This window comes from Pan paniscus, chromosome 2 (genome assembly GCF_029289425.2).
Source record: "Pan paniscus chromosome 2, NHGRI_mPanPan1-v2.0_pri, whole genome shotgun sequence".
Lineage (NCBI taxonomy): Eukaryota > Metazoa > Chordata > Mammalia > Primates > Hominidae > Pan > Pan paniscus.
In genome coordinates, this window is record NC_085926.1 from 23,651,161 (window position 1) to 23,676,666 (window position 25,506).

At 44.0% G+C, this 25,506-nt stretch overlaps 1 long non-coding RNA gene across 1 annotated transcript in view; it reads left to right on the plus strand.

Annotated features, from left to right (window-relative positions):
• LOC117979605 (uncharacterized) overlaps positions 1-25,506 on the plus strand; it is a 126,364-nt gene that overhangs the window by 47,496 nt on the left and 53,362 nt on the right. Inside the window, exons 4-5 of the long non-coding RNA XR_004670476.2 lie at positions 9,818-9,988; positions 19,569-19,879. This is a non-coding gene — a long non-coding RNA (uncharacterized LOC117979605). The remainder of the gene's footprint in view (positions 1-9,817; positions 9,989-19,568; positions 19,880-25,506) is intronic.

Consider the following 25,506-nt stretch of genomic DNA (forward strand, 5'->3'; position numbering starts at 1 on the left):
ATCCTCCTATACTGTGACAATGTGACTAACATCCGTCCCCTGAAAGGTAGAGCCTATCTCCCCTCTGATATGGTGTGGCTCTGTGTCCCCACCCAAATCTCATGTTGAATTGTAATCTCCAGTGTTGGGGGAAGGGCCTGATGCAAGATGATTGGATCATGGGGGTGGATTTCCTCCTTGCTGTTCTAGTGATAGTATATGAGTTCTCACGAGATCTGGTTGTTTAAAAGTGTGTAGCACTTCCCTCTTCTCCTTCTCTCCTGCTCCACCACGGTAAGACGTTCCTGCTTCCCCTTTGCCTTCTGCCATGATTGTAAGTTTCCTGAGGCCTCCCCAGCCATGCTTCCTGTAGAGCCTGTGGAACTATGAGTCAATTAAACCTCTTTTCTTTTTAAATTACCCAGTCTCAGGTAATTCTTTATAGCAGCGTGAGAACGGACTAATACACCCTCCTCTTGAAACTGTGTGTCTTATAACTGCTCCAGGAAATAGAATATGGCTGTGTGGCTCTTGAGGTTAGATCATAAAGGACTCAGGGTCTCTCACAGGCTGCATTCATCCTCAGTGTTTAACCCAGGGAGGATCTGCTTCCAAGCTCACTCACATGAGTCAGGACCTTGCTGTTGGCTGCAGACATCAGTTCCTTGACACGTGGGCCTCTCCATAGGACTACTCACAACATGGAAGCTTGCTTTTCCCACTAGAGAGAGAGAGAGAGAGAGAGAAGCTGCAGTCTTTTAACAACCTAATCTCAGAAGTGACATCCATCACTTTGGCCATGTTCTATTTGTTAGAAGCCGTGTCACCACGTCCAGCCTACACATAAAGGGAAGAAATTATACAAGGATATGAACACCAGGAGCAAGATGCCTGGGGCCGTTTTAGCGGCTGCCTGCCTGTACCACACCTTCCTTTTTTATTTATTTTTTTCTTTTAGAAACTGGGTCTGGCTCTGTCACCCAGGCTGGAGGGCAGTGGCAAATCATAGCTCATTGCAGGTTCGAACTTCTGGGCTCAAGCAGTCCTCCCACCTCAGTCTCCCAAATAGCTGAGACTGCAGGTATGAGCCACTGAGCCCAGGCAACAGCTTCCTTTATTGATCCTTTCAACTGGGCATTGCTGTGCCCATTGTACAGATGCACACACTTAGGCACACAAGGCTAAGAGATGGGATTACACATGGTAAACAGGTAGTGGAATATATTTCAGCATAAATGTTCTGGCTGCTTTGCCTCCTCAGGAACTTCAATACCAGGAATGATGTGCTGCAGAGGACACAGGTTCCATTCATGTATTTAAAACTCTCAATAACTTTTCTAAACTTACTATTTAGCTAAAAGATTCCAGGTTTGTGTAGTCCTAAGCCTTCCTCTCCTCTGTATTTTGAGGCTGCAGGACCATGAAAAACACTGATAGAATTTCTGGGCCCTTCTCCACCCTGACTGCACTTGTGGAGATCTGAAAAATACTGTTGCCCAGACCACACCCCAAATCCGTAATATCAGAATTTCTGGAGGTGGGACCCAGGCACCGAGATTTTCATTAAAAAAAAAGAAAAAGTTTCCTCAAATGTCTTTTTGTCTTATGAAAAAAATAACTTAAAAAGATTTAAATAACTTAAAAGTTCCCTATGGAAAAAAAACAACAATAAAAATAAAAAAGATTTTTTAAAAATGCTCCCCAAATGATTCCAATGTGCATTCAATGTGATAGCATCACCAAAGATCTCAGTAAAATGTAGAATCAGAATGACTCGGCGGGTCTGGGCTGGGGTCTAGAATCTACACTTCTAACAAGTTCCCCATTGATGCCAGAGCCACGAGTCTGCGGACCACATTTTGAGGATCATCGTTTTAGGGCAGTGGTTTGCAATCTTGGCTGCACATTGGAATCAGCGTGGAAGCTTGAGAAATGCTGATGTCTGAAGTGCAGTCCTAGAAGTCTGTATTCCATTGGTCTGGGTTGAAGCCTCAGCATCAGGAGGCCCTCAGGTAATTCCAGCATGCAGCCAAGGCCATGAACTGCTGCTCTGCCTGCCTACTGAGGTCTCCCATCACTGCTTCCCTAAGTCTAGCCCCTGCCACCCCCACACCCAGCCTCCACTCCCAAACTGCATCTTCTCCCACCCCCTTTCCTCCCTGATGCTCTTCCCCACATATGCAGCTGTCTTTAGTGTGGTTTAACAGCAGCAAGGTAGGCCCCCCAGGTCCCCTGACGTCTTTCTCCAGGTGCGGAGAATTCCACCATGAGCAATTCATCTCTGTGTGTTGAGCATCACTCTGTCCTTGGGGGCCTGTTAGGAATGTAACATTCCCTTGGGAGGCCGAGGCGGGCCGATCACGAGGTCAGGAGATTGAGACCATCCTGGCTAACACGGTGAAACCCCGTCTCTACTAAAAATACAAAAAAATTAGCCAGGCGGGCTAATTAGTGGCAGAGCTCTCAGTGAGCCGAGATAGCGCCACAGCACTCCAGCCTGGGCGACAGAGCGAGACTCCGTCTCAAAAAAAAAAAAAAAAAAAGAATGTTAACATTCCCAAGAAGGGTAGCACATTAAATCTCTAACAAATCACAAAATGCTCCTACCTGGCTTCCCTGGTCTCTGTCATCCAATCTCCAAAATGTAGCCAGAAGGCTCTTTCTAAAATGTAAAATCAAATTACACCCTTGCTTAAACCCTCCAGTAGTTCCCATTGCTTATTTTATTTTATTTTTTATTTTTGAGACGGAGTCTCACTCTGTCACCCAGGCTGGAGTGCAGTGGCACAATCTTGGCTTATTACAACTTCCTCCTCCCAGATTCAAGGGATTCTTCTGTCTCAGCCTCTCAGATAGCTGGGATTACAGGTGTGCACCACCATGCCCAGCAGATTTTTGTATTTTTAATGTATTTTAATTTGTATTTTCACCGTGTTGGCCAGGCTGGTCTCAAACTCCTGACCTCAAGTGATCTGCCTGCCTCGGCCTCCCAAAGTGCTGGGATTACAGGCGTGAGCCATTACGCCCAGCCCCCGTTGCTTTCTTGAGGGCACTCCAGCCCATCTCTCCCCTTCTGCAGCCATCTGTTACCTTTACCACCTTTAGCCACCTGTTACCTTTACCAGCCACATTCTACTCACTAGGTCCTATGCGGTTCCAGAACCTGCCCTGCTCCCCTGGCCTTTGCTCCTGCTCCTGCCTCTGCTTCTGAGGCCAACTCCTCCTGCAAGACTCGGCAAAACTGGCCTTACCGAGGAGCTTCCTTGATCCTCATCCCCCAAACCCAGTAGTGGGATGAGGAGAACATCCTCAGATGGCAGGCCCAGGAGCCTACTAACCTGCCCCTCTGTGTCCACAGTGCCTAGCCCTGTACTCACACAAAGCTTGGGAAGGAAGGCAGGGAGGGAGGAAGTAAGCTGGGCACTTAAATGGAGAAGAGGGAAAATTACAAAAGGAAGATAAGGAGAAGAAAAAGGGGAATGAGATGCCTTCCCGGCAGACATCCTGCTTCTGTGCTTTATTGGGTCATTTCATTCTGGACCTTCAGGATGACAATTTCTTCTTTGCAAAGCATCCTATAGCTGACAGTGCTCTGGCCTAGGCTCCAGGTTCTTGCAGGGTCACTTGAAAATGAAAAGATGATTCAACAAACTTCCTTGCCGAACACATCCTCTCTGTCTGATAACTCTCAGAAAACCCCAGTCGGCCAGCCACGGTGGCTCATGCCTACAATCTCAGTACTCTGGGAAGCTGAGGTGGGAAGATCACTTGAGGCCAGGAGTTCAAGACCAGCCTGGGCAGCTTAGTGAGACTTCATCTCTACAAAAAATTTAAAAATTAGCCGGGCACAGTGATGCGCACCTGTAATCCTAGCCACTTGAGAGGCTGAAGAGGATTACTTGAGCCCAGGAGTTCAAGTTTACAGTGAGCCATGATCACACCACTGCCCTCCAGCCTGGGTGACGGAGTGAGACCCTGTCTCTGTATACATACATACATAAAATGAAAGACCCCAGTCCTAATTCAAAATAATGACTCAGGAAATAAAAATGTGCACACCCTTAAGATTATTGAGCCCTGATCTTTGGGGGCTATGTCTCTAGAAGGCTGCTTCTCTGCCTGCTTGGAGTTGGATCCCAAAGGAAGATGAAGTTAATGTTATTTCCATTGTGACCTTTCTCTCTTCTCTCCTCCTCTCCATTCTCCCTTTTCTCTCTCTTTGCACATTCCACCCCTTCTCTCTCCATAGTGCTGGCTTCTTTTCGATGTTTCTTGGTATAATTTGATTAAATTAGAGCCTTAGCCTTGTTTTGTACATACCCACATGTCCAGCTTTGAAAATCCCAGCCTGGAACATACCCTGTCCTGCCTAGGTCAGCCGCCCTTGGTCTGGTTTTCTGCCAAAGCTACCCGTGATGTATGAGAGGGGCATTCTTGCCACTCTCACTAACACACTGGGTGTGTGGGCTGTTCCTAGAGAGCCTGTTGTAATGCAAGTGAATGAGAGTGACATTGAATCCCCTCTAATACAGAACAAAAGCCAATCATTTGATAATTATGATGTTTTAACTGTCCTTAGTAATAAACAACTAGTTACTTTCCCATAAAATGAATCGAGGTAGGCCAGGTGCAGTGGCTCATGCCTGTAATCTCAGCACTTTGGGAGGCCGAGGCCAGCAGATCACTTGTGGTCAGGAGTTCAAGACCAGACTGGCCAACATGGTGAAACCTCATCTCTACTAAAAATACAAAAATTATCTGGGCATGGTGGCACACGCTTGTAATCCCAGCTACTTGGGAGGCTGATGCAGAAGGATAACTTGAACCTGGGAGGCAGAGGTTGCAGTGAGATGAGCTGAGATTGCACCACTGCACTCCAACCTGGGTGACAGAGCAAGACTCCATCTCTGGAAAAAAAAAAAAAAGAAGAAGAAGAAGAAGAAAGGCAGGGTGCGGTAGCTCACGCCTATAATCCCAGCACTTTGGGCCAAGGTGGGAGGATCCCTTGAGCCCAGGAGTTCGAGACCAGCCTGGGCAACAAAATGAGACCTGTCTCTACCACAAATACAAAAATTAGCTGAGCAAGGTGGCGTGCACCTGTGGACCCAGCTACTCCGGAGGCTGAGGTGGGAGAATCACTTGAGCCCAGAAATTCAAGGATGCAATGAGCCATGATCACTCCACTGCCCTCCAGCCTGGGTTCCAGAGTGAGACTCTTCTCAAAAATCAAAAAAAGAAAACAAAAAAGAATCACAATATATTCCATGTATTCTAAACCAGAGACCTCAAATATGCATATAAAACACCTTTGAAAATATTAATATAATTAATGCTATGCTTCCTTTCATGAAGATGTTTAGGGACTTACTAGGGATAGACATTACTTCTTTTTTTTTTTTTTTTTTTTTTTTGAGAGGAGTTTTGCTTTTGTTGCCCAGGCTGGAGTGCAGTGGCGTGATCTTGTCTCACTGCAACCTTCACTTCCCAGATTCAAGCGATTCTCCTGCCTCAGCCTCCTGAGTAGCTGGGATTACAGGCGCCCGCCCCCACACCCAGCTAATTTTGTATTTTTAGTAGAGACGGGGTTTCACCATGATGGTCAGGCTGGTCTTGAACTTCTGATCTTAGGTGATCCTCCCGCCTTGGCCTCCCAAAGTGCTGGGATTACAGGCGTGAGCCACCGCGCCTGGCCAACATAAATTTAAAAATACAGAATTTCTGAAATTCTAGCATAAGTGGAGTAGATGATGTGATTTCTTATCATAGAGCACCATGCAGGACATACTGGGTGCTCGGAAATAATAAAAGAGTTCATAGATTGAGAGAGTGGAAGGTGGGAGTTGCCCAGCTGTCACACTGCATCGTCATCTGTTGCGTTTCCAGCTCACCTCTGAGCTCCTTGGACTGGAGTATAGTGCCTGACACACAGTAGGAAATAAATGTTTATTGAACTGAATTGCTTGTCTAATGGCTGAGCCAATAAAGCAGATGTAAAAAGAAATTGCCCCACTCTGAAAACTCCCTTTGGATTTTTGCCAAAACTCTATTTCAGCACATTCTGTTAGGATTAAAGATACATTTACTCACAGGAAAAAATAGAATGGAAAGTCACTCTCTTTTTTCTCATTGTGTTAAAAAAAAAGCTTTTGAAATCATCCTCTGCCATTTCTTATCCATCAGCATTACATTAATAAGATATGTTGCTGTGAAAATACCTCCTTTAAACACATCAAATGGATTAATGTTGGCACTTTATCAGGTACAATTTCTGTTTCTATAAAACATCTTTAGACACATAAAAACTACTTAAATGAGAAGGAGAAAACCCTTCCCTTTTCCCATCATTCAGTCGACTCTGCGGGAAAAGCTGACATTTCTAGAGGCTCCGGTTCTGTTCCGTCCTGTAGGAGCCATTGCTTTCTGAAGAGCCAGCTTCTTGCTGTGAATCCTTCTCTCGTCAAGGGCTCTAACAGCCTGGGGAGCCGGGCCAGCTGATTAACAGGGCTTTAGCCAGCAGGCACCAGGTGGAAGGAGGAGAGGAAGGTAGCAAAGGAGGGGCATGGAGCTGAGCAGGATTCACGCCTTGCAAATTGCTTGGAAAATTTTTCCAGTTCCTATCCTTGGAGGAAAAATAGGGCAGAAGCTAACTTGGGGTCATCCCGATGGACACCCAGAAACGCAGTCCAGCACACCTGTGTAAACCATTATTTCCTGGCACACTCCCCACCGTGTTATTAATTCTTAGCTTCAGATGCACAAGGAATAACTAGGCTAGTGGTTCTCAAACTGTGGTCCCTGGACCAGCAGCATCACCATAACCTAGAAACTTGCTAGTTTTTTTTAATTGAGTGGATGCTACGGACAGAAGCCATCATATATCTGTCACATGCCTTGTTTCTTTAATTATCAAAATAACCCTTTCAAATAGATATTAGGCCATCCTTAGGGACTGAACTGTGCCCCACCCCCATAAGTTGAAACTCTAACCCCCAGAACCTTAGACTGTAACTGTATTCAGAGCTGAGGTCTTTAAAAGGGTGATTAATTTAAAATGAGGCCATTAGGGTGGGACCTAATCCAATCTGACTGGTGTCCTTATAAGAAGAGGAAATTTGGACACACAGAGAAACTCCAGGGATGTGTGTTCACAGAGAAAAGGCCATATGAGGACACAGAGGGAAGGGGACCATCTGCAAGGCAAGGAGAGAGACCTCAGAAGAAACCAGCCCCTTGATCCTGGAATTCCAGCCTCCAGACTGTGAGATACAAATTTCTGGGCCAGGCGCGGTGGCTCACACCTATAATCCCAGCACTTTGGGAGGCCGAGGCGGGCGCATCACCTGAGGTTGGGAGTTCGAGACCAGCCTGACCAACTGGAGAAACCCCATCTCTACTAAAAATACAAAATTAGCCAGGCGTGGTGGCGCATGCCTGCAATCCCAGCTACTCGGGAAGCTGAGGCAGGAGAATCACTTGAACCCAGGAGGAGAGGTTGCAGTGAGCCGAGATCGTGCCATTGTACTCCAGTCTGGGCAACAACAGTAAAACTCCATCTCAAAAAATAAATAAATAAATAAATAAATATAAATTTCTGTTGTCTAAGCCACCTAGTCTGGAATTTTGTTATGACAGCCTCAGCAAGCTAATATAATGGGCAATAAACTGTTTCTCTGGAGAACCCTGATCCAACCATTTTTTACAATCCAGACAATCAAGATAGCTATACCTAACTCTTACCCAATACTCACTGTTAGGTACTTTGCAAGTGCATGTCATTTAATTGCCACCATATAGGTCCCATTAAAAGCCTCATTTGACAGATGAGGCACTGAGTCTTAGAGAGAGGAGAAATCATTTGCCCAGTTCGGCCCAGCCGGCAAATGGTAGAGGAGGGTTTTGAAACCAAGCAGCTAGAGCCCAAGGTTTGTGTATGAACCACGGTTCTCCACTGCCTCCCCTGCTGGCACACCTGTGTGAATACTTCAAGTTCATTGTGCAGTATTCTGTAGCAATTCATGGGCATCAGTGTCACTCTTATCCCACTTTTACAGATAAGAAAACTGAGGCTTAGTAAAAATGAAGGGAATGCACTCAGCTTGCAAGTTACAGAGCAGAGAATTAAGCCAGGGCCCTTTCCTTTCACTGAACAGACTTCTACCAGGGAGTCTTAGTTGCTCCCAGGTACATTTGTGTTTTCACAGGACATTCCTGAAAGCCTTCAGGAGAGTACATCTTTGAGGGAAGAATTTAACAAGAAGGAGGAGAGTGTCATTAATAATATAATAATTATTAGTGTAATATATCACACGTCTTCTGTGAGCCCAGCATTGTGCTAGGGACTGGATTCTCTCACACATTTTGTGTCTTAGTTAGACACAAAATGCCATGGCATCTACAGTCTCTGCAGCCGTAGAAAGGGGCAGTTAGCCAAATAAAGGAGTCAGGTTGCCAGATAAATCCTGACTCCCCAACTCACGAGCTGGAAGACCTTGGACAATTTACAGAACCTCCACATGCCTCAGTTTCCTCATCTGTAAAATGGGGGTGATTGTGATAATAACAGCTTCTGCCTCGTAGGCTTGTGAAGAGTAACTGGGTTAACACAGGCAAGGGGCTGAGAATTGCACCGGGCCAGTGGCAAAAGCTTTTGTGAGTATCTCCTGCTATTATTATAAGATGGACTGAAACATGCACATGCCTCTGATTGCTTGTCAAAAAAATGTTCAGGGATCTTCATTTCAGCCTCAGGTTGTCGAGAACTGTTCCAACAACTAAGGATGAGCTCTATGCAAGTCCGTGTAAGTTCATTTCTGAGTGCAATGGGGAAGAGCAATGCGGAGAAGATGGTTTTACAATGTGCATGATGTGTCCACAATTATTGCTTGCCAAACCCAGCCTTGACAATTATTAATAGTAAATAGTATTCTGTCTATTAAACCACAAATATCCCCCAATTTTCCCTGTCACTTTTCTGCCAAGCCCCTGTCAAAATGCTCGGTCTCATTAATAACAATAATGATAATGATAATAACATGAGTTGCCCAGTATATGTTAAAATCATAAGCCAACAGTAACAACAGAACAATTTGAAGGTTTATTTTGCAGGCATCATGTTTGTTAGTGATGTTTTTATTGACCGTAACGGAAGAGCAGGTCCGTACTCTCAGTGAAGAGATAAGGGCAGAGAAACATTTGGACATGCACAAAGACCCACATCCAACGATACTCATTATTCATTGCAGCACTGGCAGTAACCTCAATGTCCATCAAAAAAAGACTGAGTGAATAAAATTATGGGACAACCGTGTGGTGGAACGAGATGCAGTTATAGAAAAGAATGAGATGTATGTAGTCATACTGATACAGAACTCTCTGAGATGAGTGATACATAAAAAGACAAAACACTTTAAATGGGTGAATTGTACGGTATGTGAATTATATCTCAATAAAGCTGTTATTTTGTTTTTAAAGAAAGTCACAGAAGTGTGTTGTGTGCTACCATTTGTCATTTTAAAAGTGCCTATATGTAAGTACCAATGTCTGTATTAACTATCTTGGTGGATAAGCAAGAAACTGAAACCTCTGAGAGGGGAATGACAGTTAAGAGTAGGAGGGGGAGTTTATTTTTACTGTAATCCGTGTGCAATTATGATTTTTTCTGAAATCATGTTAAAGTAGTTCCCACTCAATCAAGATAGTCATTCTGCAACACAGAGAAAAGGAAAGGAGGAATAAATATGTATTGAATGATACAGAGTGCTGGTCACTGTTCTAAATCATGCAATCCTGTACGCCCACAAGATACGTATTATCGGTTATTATTATTCCCATTTTACAGAGGGGCAAAGTAGCTTCCCTGCACCGGGTCTCACAAGTGGAAGGTTCAGCGAGTGAAATCTGCTGAAATTCACCAGCTGCTTCTCCAGCTTCTTTCGATTTCTGGAATCTTAGAATTTGAGACTCGCCAAAGAACGGTCCTCAAGATAAAGCAGGCTAAAGTGTTCAAAAGGTAAAAACATCTCACAAGTAATTACCTTTTTTGTATTTATTTATTTTGGAGACAGAGTCTTACTCTGTCACCCGTACTGGAGTGCAGTGGTGTGATTTCAGCTCACTGCAACCTCGGCCTTCTGGATTCAAGTGATTCTCCTGCCTCAGCCTCCTGAGTAGCTGGAATTACAGGCATGCACCACCACGCCCGGCTAATTTTTTTGTATTTTTAGTAGAGACAGGATTTCACCATGTTGGTCAGGCTGGTCTTGAACCCCTGACCTCAAGCGATCCACCCACCTTGGGCTCCTGAAGTGCTGGAATTATAGGTGTGAGCCACTGCACCCGGCCTTAATTTGTTAATTTTTAATTTGTGTGGGTACATAGTAGGTGTATATATTTATGGGGTACATGAGATGTTTTGATACAGGCATGCAATATGAAATATACACACCATGAAGAATGGGTATCCATCCCCTCAAGCATTTATCCATTGAATTGCAAACAATCCAATCACAAGTAATTCTAAAACCCCCGCTGTAATGTGACCTGCTATATCTGCCAAGTTTGCTTAGGAAGCCACACTCCTGGACCCTGGCAGGCTGTCTGGGCAGCTTCCTCACAGCCATGAATCCATCTGGGCCTCCCCTGAGCCCCCTGTGAACAATGGGTGGGGGGTGCCCAGACTGTTGAGAGGAATCTTCTTACCAGGACCACAAAGAAGGTTTGCTTGAAAACGCACGGTAGCATCATGCCATTCACCCGTCCTCCCCCGGGGCCATAAGCAGGTGTTTAATTACAAGGCAGGTGGGAGACTTCAGAACCAGGGGTCAGCCATTCCATTGTTTGTGGAACTTCGTTACCAGAGAGCCACTAGATTGCACTGAAGATTGGCTGTGCACCTGGCAAGTTGTGTTTCTCTGCTTGAGCTGAGTTGCTACACTGTTGAGAAGGAAACTTTTTTCTTGAAAAAGAGAAAATGCCAAGGGGGATAGCTGGCAGTGATTCTGAGAAAGTATAGTTTATCACTCAGCAGCAATGTTTAGCCAGTGCTGAAGGAGAAACATGTACTGGGCTGGGATCATGGAGCCCTAGCCTAATTTCTAGAACTGACATTCCTGGAGGACCTACTGTGTGCCAGGTACTTTACACGTGATGTCATTGAGTCCTCAGCCCTGTAAGGAAGTGTTAAGGAAATTGCTGCTTTCAGCAAGCAGACCACCCAGAAGCTCCCAGGTTGATTCCAGACAGAGAGGGGCACCTCCATCAAAATTCCTTACTCCTGACTCACTGTTGTCACTGGCATCCTAGCATCTTTAGAAGTGGGACTCCTCTGATCCTCAGCCTTCCTCTTACTCCTCTGTAGCTGAGACAAGCCTAGAATGTTCAAATAAGAGGGACTCAGTCAAGAAATGCAAAAGGAAAATAGAATTACATGAACCTAGAAACTGTGGCTTACAGGATGCAGCCTATTTGATGGAACCCATAGTCACTTCTATAGAAAAAGATGGCACCTACTGTTTTCCCTTCTGTTCCCTCTTGGGTCCCCATTTGTTCATTCATTCATGCACTCACTTGTTCAAACAATATTTATTAAGGAGCTACTATGTGCCAGATACTGAAAATATAGCTTTGAACCGGACAGATAAGTCCCTGCCCTCCTAGAACTTTCATTCAGGTGGGGAGACAGATAAACAGATGTATAAATACATACATAAAATAATCTCTGATGGGGACAGGTAGTATTGGGAAAATAAAATAAGGTGATGTGGTAGAAAGGAATCTTTGAAAGTCTTTACTAGCCAGCCATTTAAAAGCAATGTTCTCACAATTATTATACACACACGTATATATGTGCACATGTACACACACACATATGTATATATGTGCACATATACATATATAGTCATCCCTCAGTATACTCAGGAAATCAGCACCAGGGCCCCCACATACACCAAAATCAGTCAGCCCTCCATATAAGCAGGTTTCACATCCCTCAAATACTGTATTTTTGGTCTATGTTTAGTTGAGACAAATCCATATATAAGTGGACCCATGCAGTTGAAAGGCATGTTGCTCAAGGGTCAACTGTACGTGTATACATATATACGCATGCATGTGTATGTATACATGCATGCATATATATGTAATTATATCTATTTTATAGATGGGAAATTGAGGCTCAGACAGGCTAAGTGACTTGGTTAAAATCACAGTGGCAAAGTTCCCTCAAGTTTCTCTATAGAGCCACAGGTTTTCTCACTGTATCCTGGTGCCCAGATTGTCTTGTTAAGGGTATGCTCGGACCCCTCCAGCTCTGTGAAATGCAACAGGCTGGATTAGCCTATGGCATCCCGCTCACCTAGGCACAGTGGCATAGAGCCTCTTGATGGTGACAACAGTTGCTGAGGATTTGTGTCATCTGAAAACCGAAAGGCCTCCAGGGAGACTGAATAAATCAGAGACCTATAGATAAGGTAAGGATGCTTAGCTAGGGCCTTAAGCACAATCCATGTTCAATAAAAGTTGGTGATGCTCCTATGTTCCCTGCTCAGAGCCATCTACTTCCACCCCTTCCTCCCTTCTCATAACAAAATAACAGATTGTGCTTTCTTAACCTCAGAGTGGCCCATCATAGGAAGCACAGTGATGTCCAAAGGCAGAAATTCAACCCAACCCAACCTATCAATTCTCTCTCCCAGGAATCTGAAACATGAGTGGGGGTCTCCCAGATTTCCCAAGTGCCTGGAATTGTGAATGAAGGTCTGAAATGTCCTACAATATTTATCATTCCTGTCCTTGCTAAGACAGGGATTTTCTTTAAATTACAAAAGCTACCTGTCATATAGTTTAAGCAAGCCAAAGGCAGTTTCTGTTGCTTGCAACCAAGAGAGTACCAAATAATATATAAAGCTATAGTGTAGTGGTCAGTCAAGCAGACAAAAAAAAACCAATACGTAATCACAAAATGTGATAAAGTACCAGGACAAAAAAAGAACAAGGAGCTTGGAAAGACTAACAAGGGAGGCCAGTTTTAGACTGGGTGATCAGGGAAAAGAGTTTAGGGGGATTATATTTAAGTTGCAACCTTAAATATAGGGAGTCAGTCATTGAAAAGAGTGGAGGAAAGTCTAGTGAGGCAAACAGAAAGCATGGAAAAATGTCTTGGAGCCGGGAAGAGCCGGCTCATTCCAGAGACAAAGGAAATGAGTGGGGCTAGAGCCTGTGGAGAGAAAGTTCATTTCTGAGAGGATCCAGTGCAGTTTTCCTCCTCTTGGTTGAAGTGGTGGATGTCTACAGTTTTTTCCTCAAAAGTGGGCAAAATGCATCTTAGCATTTAGCTGTACCATTGTGTATGTGTGTTGCACAATAACATGGAATCTCAATTGGGAATAGGCAAGTTTCTTTTCTTTTCTTTTTTTTTTTTTGAGATGGAGTTTCGCAATTGTTACCCGGGCTGGAGTGCAATGGTGCCCTCTCAGCTCACCGCAACCTCCACCTCCCAGGTTCAAGCGATTCTCCTGCCTCAGCCTCCCAAGTAGCTGGTATTACAGGCACACGCCACCACACCTCGCTAATTTTGTATTTTTAGTAGAGATGGGGTTTCTCCATGTTGGTCAGGTTGGTCTTGAACTCCCGACCTCAGGTGATCCACCCACCTCGGCCTCCTAAAGTGCTGGGATTATAGGCATGAGCCACCACACCCAGCCTTCTTTTCTTTTCTTTTTTTAAGATAGGGTCTTGCTCTGCTGCCCAGGATGGAGTGCAGTGGCATGATCACAGCTCACTGCAGCCTTGAACTCCTGGGCTCAAGTGATCCTCCCACCTTAGCCTCCCAAGTAGCTGGGACCAACAGGCACGTGATACCACACCCGGCTAATTTATTTTTTATAGAGGTGAGGTCTACATCTCTACAGGCTGTTGCCCAGTGGCTGTTGCCTGGGCTCAAGTGATCCTCTTGCCTTGGCCTCCCAAAGTGCTGGGATTACAGGTGTGAACCACTGTGCCTGGCCAAGTTATTTTTCCATATCATATGATTTTAGCACCTGCTTACAGGAACCCCTGGTAGACTAAGAACTTAATTTCTTCAGTATTAACTTGGATAAATCAGATAATAAAAAAATGTGTCCTGGGCTTTGGTAGATTCTCGACAGCCTGGGCATATAGCGGTGTGTGTAGTAGGTGGTGGAGGAAGATGGGAATGTGTAGAGGCAGGATGCTGGAGGGAACTCTTTCCTACCTGCACCCTTCCTGCCCACTCCTGGTCAGTTCAATGCCTGGGGATGTATATTAGTTATCTGTTGCTGTGTAGCAAATGACCACACATGTAGCAGCTCAAACAACATCCACTTATTAGTTTACAGGTCTGTGGGTTAGGAGTTGGGCACAGTGTGGCTCGGATCTTGCTGAAGGCATCACAGGGCTAGAATCCAGGTATTGGTTGGCATGTTTCTCACCTGAGCCTCATGATCCTCTTTCAAGCTCACTGGTTGTTAGCAGAATCCATTTCTTTATGGCTATAGGACTAAGGTTTCCATCCACCTCTCTTCATTGGTAGTTCACAGCATGAATGTTTGCTTTTCTCCAGCCAGCTGGAATGTGTCTCACTGTATCCCGTTTGGCTACCAGGTGGAGTAAACTCTCTGCATTTAAAGGGCTCATGTGATTAGGCCACCAGATGATCGCCCTATCTTAAAATCGACTGATTAGTAACTGTAATTATATCCGCAAAATCCCTTTCCCATATAAAGTAATATAACCAGCTGGACGCAGTGGCTCATGCCTATAATCCCAACATTTTGGGAGGACAAGGCAAAAGGATTGCTTGAGGCCAGGAATTTGAGACTAGCCTGAGCAACATAGCAAGACTTCATCTCTATAAAAAACAAAAAGTTAGTCAACTGTGGTGGTGTGTTCCTGTAGTCCTAGCTACCCAGGAGGGAGGTGGGAGGATTGCTTGAGCCCAGGACTTTGAGGCTGCAGTGAGCTGTGATTATGCCGTTGCATTCCAGCCTGGATGACAAAGTGAGACCCTGCCTCAAAAAAAAAAAAGGTTACATAACCACAGAAGTAACACTCAGGGGTGGAGGTCATGAGCTTTCTTAGAATTCTGCCTGCCACAGACTGTCACAGCTGTTTTCCAACTCCCACAGTCTCTACTCTGTACAGTGACTTAATGGAAGGATCTAGTCTCTTTAAGCATTCAGCTAAAAAATAACTTCCTTTCCTCCTTACCGCCCCCATACCTATTACTCATTGTATTAATTCCCTTTGGCTGCCATAACAAATTACCATGACTTAGTAGCTTAAAACAAACAAACAAACAAACAAACAAAAAACACAGAAATGTAAGTCTGGACATGGAAGCTCACCTTGGTAATCTCAGCACCTTGGGAGGCCAAGATGGGAGGCTCTGAGTTCAAGATCAGCCTGAGCAACACAGCTAGACGCTGTGTCTGCACAAAACTTAAAAATAGTGGCTAAGGCACGGTGGCTCATGCATGTAATCCCAACACTTTGGGAGGCCGGGGCAGGCAGATTACCTGAGGTCAGGAGTTCGAGACCAGCCTGACCAGCATGGAGAAACCCCATTTCTACTAAAAATACAAAATTAGCCGGGCATGGTGGCGCATTTCTGTAATCCCAGCTACTCGGGAGCATGAGGCAGGAGAATCACTTGAACCCAGGAGGCAGAGGTTGCAGTGAGCTGAGATTGCGCCATTGCACTCCAGCCTGGGCAACAAGAGTGAAACACTGTCTCAAAAAAAAAAAAAAAAAAAATTAGCCAGGCATGGTGGCTCACACCTGTAGTCCCAGCTACTCAGGAGGCTGAGAAGGGAGGATCTCTTGAGGCCAGCAGTTTGAAACTAGCCTGGGCAACAAAGCAAGATTCCTCACTCCCGCCTACAAAAAAATTAAAAAAAAAAAAAAACATAAATGTATTCTCTCACAGTTTTAGAAGCCTGAAGTCTGAAATAAAGGTATTGGCAGGGCCACATTCCCTACAGCAACTCTGTGGAGGTTCCCTGCCTCTTCCAGCTTCTGGTGGGGACAGGCATTTCTTGGTTTGAGGCTGTATCATTCCAATCTCTGCCTCTGTCTTTACATCACTTTCTCCTCTGTGTAGGTCTGTGCCCAAACTCCCTCTGCTTCTCTGCTATAAAGACACACATGATTGCATTAGGGCCCATCTTGGTTATCCAAGATAAGCTCCTCTCAAGATCCTTAACTGCGTCTTTTGCTGTATAATGTAATATTGTTTGCTATACAAGGTAATATTTACAGGTTCTGGGGATGCGCATGTGGTCATATTTTTTGGTGGCCAGTTTTTAACCTACCATACCTACCATTCCCCACTCTCATAATCTGGATACCAGTATCCAGTTGTCAGATGGCAGGTGTTTGTGACATCTTTCCCTGTTGCTCACTCTGGGATGCTGAAGAGGCTGTGTTTCTCTCATTGCCACAAAAAAGAAATAAAAAATTTATTTGATACCAAATGTGACATCTTATTCAATGACCCAATCCTCGCAATTATGCAACCACCCAATCTTCGCAATTCCCAAAGACATATCACCTCAGGTTGTAAAACTCTCTTTTTGTGAACCTCTATCTTGTCTCCTTGAGACCAGCTTTGAACCTGGAGAGCAAATGTCCGCGTAGACCATGCAAGCAAGGTCTTCACCAGGTTCCTGGATACCACAGGGAGACTTGAGGACTAGACCCTTATGTTTTGAAGGTTGTTTTGTTTGTTTGTTTGTTTGTTGAAATGTAAAACCAGAGCTAGCTAGGGGTCTCTCCTGCCTTTTTTTTTTTTTTTGCATTTGATACTTTTTAATCTAAAGTATTCATTGTGGGCCGAGTGCAGTGGCTCACGCCTGTAATCCCAGCACTTTGGGAGGCCGAGGCAGGCAGATCACTTGATGTCAGGAGTTCGAGACCAGCCTGGCCAACATGGTGAAACCCTGTCTCTACTGAAAAAGAAAAACACAAAAATTAGCTGAAAGTGGTTGTGCATGCCTATTATTCCAGCTACTCAGGAGGCTGAGGCAGGAGAATCACTCGAACCTGGGGGGCAGAGGCTCCAGTTAGCCGAGATCACGCCACTGCACTCCAGCCTGGGTGACAGAGTGAGGCTCCATCTCAAAAAAAAAAATTAATAATTAATTCAATATTTATTGTGGTTTAATTTAAAGGTTATTTCTTAAGAATAAAAAAGCCCTAAAATTCAAATGATGCCTATAGATTATTTTTCAACTCATTTCACAATTTGTGATTTGTAAGTACTCTTAAAATGTGATAACTTCTAGTTAAATTTGGGATCTGATTATCCATATCTACCACCTGGAAAGTTTCTGTATGAAGAATTGTAAGAATAATGAGAAGAAATGAGTCTACATTGATTAATCACCGTGTTCTACAAAAAGCAACACACTCCCTATGTAGATCTTTGCAAGGAATTCTGGAAAATATGGGCTACTACATAAAATGAGGGCAGAATAATCTTTAGAAAGAATGTTCCCTCTCAGTTGCAACTGCCTGTTAGTTTACCTGACATGGTATCATTTTCAATGCTCAAGACATATTTATTTTTATGACAGACTTTAAAATATTGTTTGAGAAACATATCATATAAAAAGAGTATATATAATATATATGTGCCATTCAAGATTAATAATAAAATGAACATAAAGCATTTTTTAAAAGAAAGTAGCATAAGCGTAGAAAGACTTAATATCACCGGGGTATGAAATATTTGACATTCTCTTGTGGAAATGCCAACACACAAATTATCCCTGTTCATTTTTTATTGCTGTAGCTCTATATTTCCTCACATAATGCTGTGCAAACATTTTATCAGAAATGGTAGAGGAAAGAAAACCCATTGTTAACCATACCTGATAAAGTAATTTGGTTGCTGATAAAACAGCCTTTGCAGTTGGATGGTTATGTTGTTTTCTATATTGAACAAGACGCAAGAATAACATATTGAGGGTGGTTACAAAGAAGCAAAGTGGAAGTTTAAAAAGCCATATGCCGTAATATTTTTACCTCCCTGATTTCTTCCATTTGAATCCCATCATGAAAATATCCAAGTGGTGGCCGGGCGCGGTGGCTCATGCCTGTAATCCCAGCACTTTGGGAGGCCGAGGCGGGCAGATCACGAGGTCAGGAGTTCAAGACCAGCCTGGCCAAGATGGTGAAACCCCGTCTCTACTAAAAATGCAAAAATTAGCCAGGCGTGGTGGTGGGTGCTTCTAATCCCAGCTATTCGGGAGGCTGAGGCAGAGAATTGCTTGATCCTGGGAGGCAGAGGTTACAGTGAGCCGAGATTGCACCACTGCACTCCGGCCTGGGCGACAGAGCGAGACTCCGTATTAAAAAATAAAAAGAAAAGAAAAGAAAATATCCAAGTGGCATAGCCCACCGATAATCAGAGACTTTCACACAGTCCACGAGGTGCTGGGATCTGATAGGTCAGGAGCAGGTGAGACAAAGAGGGAGGACACAGCTAGGGTCTGGCTCAAATACAAATCAGATCCTGGTTCCCTTCTGTCTGAAACCCAGGCTGTGTGGGGAATCAGTTAAGGGGGCAGACTCGGGGCCAGACCACCTGAGCTGGAAGCCTGGCTTTCTGCCACTGATGCTATGTGGATGTGGGAGAGTTCTCCTCCTGTGCCTCAGTTTCTTCACCTGTAACAAGACGAGGATAGTGATACCAGCCTGCCTTTATTGTGAAGATGAAAAGAGTCAGCATATGTAAAGCCCTGGAAGAACACTGGGCCACAGTATGTGTGAGTTTGCGGGATTAATAGTTACAGGATCCCCAAATCCTTACCACACCTAAAAGACATGGCCTGCCCAGGCCCTGACTTCCTCTCCTCTCTTCTCATTGCACTCCAGCTTGACTGGCCTTCCTTCTTTACCTCGAACTTGTCAAGTTTGTCCCTGTTCCTTCAACCTGCAATGCTCCTCCAGGGCCCCTCAGGCTTCAGTTCAGTCACCTCCTTTTTACCCAGCTATCAACCAAACCCTGCCCCCTCCTCCCACCTCCAGCTGCTCAGTAGCACCTCACTCAGTGTTACTTCCTTCATTGAGCTTATCACTGTTTGAAGTTATTGCATTTATTTATGTACTTATTAACTGTGTGTCTCCCCAGCAGGTGACCAATTTGTCCCAATTTGCCCAAAACTTTTTCAGTTTTAACTCGCATATGCTGAGACTCCCTTCAGTTCCAGGCAAACTGGGGCAGTTCTGGTCACCCTACTCGAGTGTAAGTTCTCTGAGGTCAGAGATTTGCCTTATTCACCTCTGTCTCTGGTCCCTAAACAGTACCTAGCACATAGTAACACCTCGGTACGTATTTGTGGAATAAATAAGCGAATAACTAAGCAGCTGGATGAAAATGGAGACATAACTGAGGAGTCTCGCCGTAAAACTACAGTCGTCCCATTTGTTATAAGAAAGACCTAGTAGTTCTGCTTTCATCATTTGCAACACATCACAATGCCGAATGAATCCCATCAATGCTTTAACTCCTAAGACTGGCCGCCTGCTTCCTGCCCTACTCACTGATGTTTATATTCCTGTCTCCATAGTTACTGAGATGCCTCAGAAGCCAGCAGCTGTGTTGCATCCCAAGCTGAATACGCACAAGTGTCTGGAGACCTGGGGTGATCAAGGCCAGGTGGAAGTTTTGGAGGCTGACACTGCTGCACATGTCATTTCCTCGTGGATCTAATGCCCAGAGCCAGCTTGTCACAGAAACAAACTTAGCTTGTCGGAACTCTGAGCTCTTCTTCGGCCTGCAGGCTGTAGACACGGAAAGGACTGACAAGGAATTATTCTAAACAAGAGCAAGAAAGGTTGGAAGGAACTGCCATATAGAGAAGAAAACAGAGACTACCAGGTATTTCAAAATAAGTGGGGGAAGAAAGTGCAAAACTAGATTTCTCTTTCCCTATGATGATAAAGAAGTGCTATAGCATCTGGCTTTCTTGTTAAGGGAAATATACACATAGAGGTGCAAAGGAAGTCTGGGATTCATCCTATACCTAAGGAAACTATGTGTTAGGATGATCTGGTGAACATATTATGGGCAAGTATCTCTCTTGTGTGATAGTGAGAGTTGTGTTTAATTTTCTCCATTTATTAAGTGGGGATGGCAATTTCTACCCTGACTTACTCATGAAGATGTAACACTATTATACGGTAATCAGCTTGATCCTATGGGTTGAATGAAGAAAACTGCTCCCTCTCAGGGGATGTGTTAAATGGGTCGGGTCATTGCAGTTGAATGAATAAATCAATTTCAGTTGACAGGTTGGTTTCCCACTGCTCCAGAAGTTTTTGCAACAGGGGGCATTTACTTTCTCTTTATCCACAGAGAAGCTGGAGCTCAGAGCTATTTGAGGTCTTCTAAAGAAATAGCCTAAGAAATTATTATTATAACTTAACATTGATATGCATTAGATTAATCCTTTAAGCCACCAGGGTAAAATATTTTAGAATCTGGCCTTGTAAAGGAGAGGGGAAGGTGCAAGCACTGAACTGTGCACTATAGGAGGAAGATCCCTCAGCATCTTGGGACTTTGTTAGGAACACAAAGTCTGGTTTCTCCTCCAAGGAAGTGGAGGCTCAGCTTCTCGTCTCACACTAAAACCTGACTTCTCTCTCCCTACAAGCCCTATTCTTTGGGGTGATTCTCACTCTACAACTTTGCTTGTCCTGGTGCCTACATTTTCCTGGCCTCCCAGGGGCCATCACTGAAGCCCTGTGTGGTCCAGCTCAAACGTTGCCTCCTCCATGAGACATCCCCAGGCCTCTGCTGCCAAGCAGCATCTCTCCAAATCCCTCCTCCAACTGCCGCTACTTCCATGCTAGTCCTTTATCGGTCTCTTCTCACATAATAGTGATTTGTAGATCTCCTTTCCTTCTAAACAGCAAGCTTCCTGAAGCTAGATCCTGTGCATTATTAATTATTGTATTCCCCTGGAGCCTCGCTCGGTAAGATGAGCATGGTATGGGGCTCAATAATTATTCACTCAATTGAATCCAAGTGGAAGAGTCTATGAAATCTACAAGCAACATCTGAGTGAGAGCCTGGGTCAGGAGAAAACAGAGTACTGTCAGGGGCAGAATTAGTCCACCTTGGTCCTCAGATGAGCGAGCTGTGGTTTATGCCAAAGCTGATCTGCACCAATGACCACATTGTGCCTGTTTGGTTTTCATGGTGTCATTTATCTAGAGGTGCAGAATTTTAGCTGGCCATCGTCCCTTTTGGGAACCTAACATTGTACCAAGGCCATCATAGGAGTCTCGCTTGGTATCCGAGTCCCGGGAAGTGTCCACGAGCAGAGTCTACATAGGTTCTATTTGAATGTCAGGGGGAATGAAACCAGAAATGAAAGCAAATTAATAGCCATAGAGATTTGTTTGATCACAAGAAATTACACGGAGGAAACGTCTCCTATCTCCATGGAAAAATTTACACCCTTCTCCAGCCAGCTGTGTGAGTGGAGGAGAGATGGGGAAATTTGTAATCATTTGCAAGTTTGCCCAGAGGATGAGTTATGTCATTTTTCCTGCAACAATCTGTGCTGCTGGCTGACAGCGTGGAATTTCCTCCTGGATTGTGTTGGCGACTACTCATGAAAATGGCCAATTAGGCTGTGCAAAGCCAGAAACAGTGGCTTGCCGGAAACTGTTAAAGAGAGGGATGAGGCAGAGCATAAACTGAGTTCCCACATCGTGGCTGTTTGAGCATTCTGACCTCTTGCAGTGTTTGGTTTACTCAGGTTTCATCCAGCCTCTTGGTTTCACTGGCCACTGGCGAGCAGGACTGACCTCTTGACAAACAGTTCTTAGTCGCTTCCAGAGCCCAGGGCTGCAGCCCTTCTCTCCCCCACCCCCACAGAACATTTCCCTTGCAGGCACCTGGGAGACAGATGGCGCAATAGCCTGGGGAAACACTTCTTGGATCCAAGCTAAAGGGATGTAGGTTTCAGATTGTTTAGAAAGATGCTCTCTATAGAGCCACAGGCTGCTGAAAGCAGGCAAGTCAGAGCCTCCCTGATGGATCCCTGATTTTAGTGTGGTTGAATAATAAAGCTGAAGGGAACTTCTCCCAGTCACGGGCCCATTCTTATGTTTCAGGCAGGTTTTCTCTGACTCAGTCCCTCTATAAGAAGCTACCTGAGAGACCTAAATTAAGCCTGCCCTATAAATACACTTACTGCCTAGTGCAGAGCAGAGAAAATGACTTGTTTTAATATCTCATCTTTTCTAGCCCAGGCCCACTTTTATACACAGGTGCTTTCTGTGTAGTTTGACTCTTACAAATCTGTCAGAATGAGGTTGCCAGATAAAAAACAGTATGCCCAGTGAAATGTGTCATGCAAAGAAACAATCATTTTTGAAGTACTTCCCAAAGATTACATGAGACATACTTATGCTAAGAAATCAGTTGATGTTTATCTAAAATGTAAATTGATCTGGGTTCTGTATTTTTATTTACTAAATCTAGCAATTCCAGCCAGGCAGATGCTGGACCTTTTTATTACTCCCCATCATCAGTCGTCTGTTAATTTATCTTGATGGCAGGAGTTTCTATGACATGGTATATCAGCTATTTCCACAAAAATGCTGTGTAACCAACCACCCCAAAATTCACTGCCTTAAAACAATAATTACTTATTCTTGGGGATTTGTGGATTGGCTGGAAGTCGGCTGGTAATATGGGCTGATTGGGCTTGGGCATCTCTGCTCTATGTGTCTCCCTTCCTCTTCTGAGACCTGTAGTGCAGCGGAGGCAGACCCAATGCACAAGCACTTTTCAAACCTTTGGCGACATCACACAAGCTAACATTCCATTAGCCCAACCAAGTCACAGGGTCAAATGCAAAATCAGGACACAAAACTGTAAAGGGTGGGATACAAGGAGAGGTAGAGAATGGAACCAAATAATCTCTCACACTGGGAAAAGACCGCTGTGGAAAGCCAGGCAAGCCTAGGGTCCCACCGCACTTTGCCATCAACCAGATATGAGACCTTTGAAAAGTCACATCATCTCTCTGAACCACTGTTTCCTTATCCAGAAAATAGGGCTGTAGTGAGGTTTACAGTTTACAGATTTACTTGTAATTGAGCTCCTCTTCAAAGGGCTGAGACCTCTCCTTCCTCTACCTTCCCCAAGCCACCACATGCACTGCAGCACTAAGGGCATACAGAAGTTCTGGGGCCTGCTGGGCCCTTCAAACACTGTTTGGCTACACAACCAACCTTCAAAAAATGGAGTGTCTGTGGCCATGGTCTCTAGCAGCCAAGGAGGATTTCCAAATGGTGAAGATCACCTCTGACTTCTGACTAAATGTGGCAGATTGAACATACACATTAACTCTGCCCTCTCCCCACACCCTACTAAAATGACAGCAAATTTAAACCCATGAGGACAAATGGCAACAAATTTCAACCCATGAGGACAAAGAGAATGAGAAGAGTTGGCAGCAGATGAGCAATGTTAATAAAATTGTGGAAAGGCAAAAGAACATGGAAAAATGATAGCTGACTTAGCAGAACTGAGAAACCGAAACATACTTCCTATGAATCGAGGACAGATTTGCTCAGCAGAACTAGAAAATCTCAGAATTTGGAGGACCAAATACTTCTAAATGCTAGTGTAGTGTGAGGGCTAAAACCAGGATTGACTGAAAGTTTAATTGATATGAAATTAGACATCCAGATTCCCTCTTCCATATTTTTGACAATTATGAATAAATCTATAAACATCTATGGGCAGATTTTTGTGTGGATGTGATTTCAACTCCTTTGGCACACAATTGGTAGATTATATGGTACCAAGGCACACAATTGGTAGATCATATGGTAGAAGTATGTTCAACTTTGTAAGAAACTGCCAAACTGTCTTCCAAAGTGGCTGCACCATTTTGCACTGCCACCACCAATGAATGAGAGTTCCTGTTGTTCTACATCCTTATTAACATTTGATGTTGTCAGAGTTTTAGATTTTGGCCATTCTAATAAGTGTGTAATGCTATCTCATTGGGTTTCTTCGTTTGTTTGTTTCTTTGTTCTTTGAGACAGGGTCTCACTCTGTCACCACGGCTGGAGTGCAGTGGCACAATCACAGCTCATTGCAGCATCGACCCTGGGCTCAGATGATCCTCCCACCTCAACCTCCCAAGTAGCTGGCACTACAAGCATGCACCACCATACCTGGCTAATTTTTTTGTAGAGGCAGGGTTTCACCATGTTGTCCAGACTGATCTTGAACTCCTAGGCTCAAGTGATCTGCCCACCATGGCCTCCCGAAGTGTTGGGATTACAGGCGTGAGCCACTGCACCCAGCCTTGTTGTTTTATGTTTCAATTCCCTAATGACATATGATGTTGAATATCATATGCTTATTTGCCATCTTAATAACTTTGTTGGTGATGTGTCTATTCAGGTTTTTTGCCCATTTTTAAATTAGATTGTTTGTTTTCTTATTGTTGGGTTTTAAGGGTTCATTGTTAAATTTTGGTTAACATTCCTTTATCAGGTATATCTTTTGTAAATATTTTCTCCCAGTCTGTGTCTTATCTTACCATCTTGACAGTGTCTTTCACAGAGCAGAAATTTTTAACTTTAATGAAGTCCAGCTTACCAATTCTGTCTTTCATGATTCATGCCTTTGATACTGTATCTAAAAAGTCATTGCCATACCCAAGATGACCTAGATTTTCTCCTATGTTATCTTCTAAGAGTTTTACAGTTTTGCATTTTACATTTAGGTATACAATTCATTTAGAGTTAAATTTTGTAAAGGATGTAAGGTCTGTGTCTAAATTCTTTTTTTTTCTTTTGCACGTGGATGTCCAATTGTTCCAGTACCATTTGTTGAAAACACTATATTTGCTTCATTGTATTGCTTTTGCTTTTTTGTCAAAGGTCAGTTGACTATATAGATCTATTTCTTGGCTCTCTCTTCTGTTCCATATATCTGTGTATTCTTTGGCCAATACCACACTGTCTTGATTACTACAACTTTACAGTGGTTCTTGAAGTCAGGTAGTGTCAGTCCTCTGACTTTGTTCTTTTCATTCAATATTGTGTTGGCAATTCTGGATCTTTTCTTCTCTATATAAATCTTGGAATCAGTTTTTCAATATCTACAAAATTACTTGCTGGGATTTGATTGGGATTGCACTGAATCTATAGATCAAGCTGGGAAGAACTGACATCTTGACAATATTAAGTCTTCCTCTCCATGAACGTAAAACATTTCTCCATTTATTTAGTTCCTCTTTGATTTCTTATATCAGAGTGTTGTAGTTGTATTAGTCTGTTCTCACATTGCTATAAAGAATTGCACGACAAATCACCTGAGGTCAGGAGTTTGAGACCAGCCTGGCCAACATGGCAAACCCATCTCTACTAATACAAAAAAAAAATAGCTGGGCATGGTGGCACATGCCTGTAGTCCCAGCTATTTAGGAGGCTGAAGCAGGAGAATTGCTAGAACGTGGGAGGTGGAGG